Below are 1,910 nucleotides of genomic sequence, written 5' to 3'. Positions count from 1 at the left end.
CCCCTCCTTCCGCTGCTCCTTCCCTACTTCATTCCGCTGCTCCGTCACTGAATCGAAGTCCGTGTGCAGGAGTGACAGGCTCTTTCCTGGGTCTTCTCATCGCTTTCCGCGCTCAAACAGGTTCGTTGCTCCTCCTCGTCTTCATCCTCTGACCTCCAGCTGGCTTCAGGGTATGAGCGATACTGGGAGGCGAGGAAAGCGTGGGGGGACGTGCACAAGAGATGTCGGTCACTTGCAAGGTGAGGGGAGAGAAGGAGGAGGAGGAGGAGGAGAAGGAGGAGGAGAAGGAGGAGGAGGTGGTGGTGGTAGAGGAGGAGGAGGGATGGGGTTGGGGGGATGTCATTTTAACAAGAGCACCGTCAGGTTGATCATTGTGAACCTTGCTTCCAAAAAGGGTTTCCTTCCCATGGTCACTAGAGTCCTTCAGGTCGCTTCCTCCCTTTCCTTCAGCTCGCTGACTCTCCTCAAGATTCTCACCGCCTACCCTTATGCCCTCAAGCAGCACCTCCGCGGCGAATACAGGTACTGCCATCCCCCTCCCCTGCCCTTTGCTGCTGCTGCTGCTGCTGCTGCTGCTGCCGCTGCCGCCGCCGCCGCCGTTTGGTGGTGGTGGTGCTCCTTCTCGTTCTAGTATTTCTCGTCTCTCTCCCTCTTGTCTCATCACTTGCTTGCAGCCTGACGGAGCTCAGCAACTTCTTAACGGCTGAAGACCTGAAGGCTCTACCAGAGGTACTCCTGCTGCTGCTGCTGCCGCCGCCGATGCCTCTACCCGTGCTCCTGCCCCTGCTGTCCACGAGCAAACATCTGGACCGGAGGAATCCTTTTATCTCTTATCTTTGGCTTGTTGTTAACTCTTCATCCTTACCTGCTCCGTCCATTGCAGGCTTCCAACATGCCTCTTCAGCTTTGCTTCGCTCTCTCACTCGCAGTTCGTCCTCTCCTCCTTGAAGCGAGGTCTTCCACCTGCTCTTCCACCCCTCCCCTTCCTCTCCTCCTCCGCTCCTTCTTCTCCGTCCCATCGCTTCCTAGTCATACTGTCCAGCTCCTCCTTTGTCTGTTACTCTCTCCTTCTTGCCCCTTCCTCGCTCCTTTCGCGGTCTTCTTCCCTGCTCTTGCTTTCATTTCATTCTCTCGCGCTCCTCCTCCTCCACTCTCACCATCATCTCCTCCCCTTCCTCACTCTCCTTCAGTGGCCCGCAGCAGCGAACTCTGTGGAGTCACCTGGATCTGCACATCCAAGAGCTCTCCTCCGCCATCGCCCGCTCTGAGCGCCTCGCAACTACACCAGTAAGCTGAGCCGAACGCGGCGATGGACGAGGGAGGAGGGAGGGAGGCAGGCGGGGAGATGGGGAGAGAGGAAGGAGTGAGGAGGAAGGGAGCAGAGCTCTAAGCTAGGCATCAGGTTCCTCTCTCCTACTCTCGTCATACTTCTCGATTTCTCTCGGTGAGCAAGAGGGCATGTCGCCTGCTGCTCCCTGACGGCCCTCAGGTCTGGACCCTCACCCTCCCCTTCTTCCTCGTCAGCTACTGCGGACCTCTCATGGCTATGGTACCTTCCTCTCCTCCTGCCCTGCCGCTCCCTCCCCTCTTCTCCCCTCCTCCTCTCCTCCTCTCCTCTTCTCCCTGCCCCCTCGACTTCCCTCCCCTCGCGCTCTTCTTCCCTTCTTCCTCCTCGCCCTCCTCCTTCCCTCTGACTCTCCTCAGGTCGCTCACTTTTTCATCTGCTGGGCTCTCCTTGGCACCGAGGTCAACTGATCCTCCCCTCTCCCTCTCCCTCTCCCTCTCCCTGTTCTCCTTCTTCCTCTGACTGGAGTAGATGGTCGGCCACATGATCGAGGAACCTTTCGGCACGAGGCTCAACTTTCCTCCTCCTAGTGTGTCAGAGTTCGGGTGAGGCGCGAAGTTCCCTC

This window comes from Guillardia theta, assembly GCF_000315625.1.
Source record: "Guillardia theta CCMP2712 unplaced genomic scaffold GUITHscaffold_77, whole genome shotgun sequence".
NCBI classification, from domain to species: Eukaryota; class Cryptophyceae; order Pyrenomonadales; family Geminigeraceae; genus Guillardia; species Guillardia theta.
The sequence above is the reverse complement of the archived record's forward strand: the minus strand, read 5'-3'. Positions refer to the sequence as shown.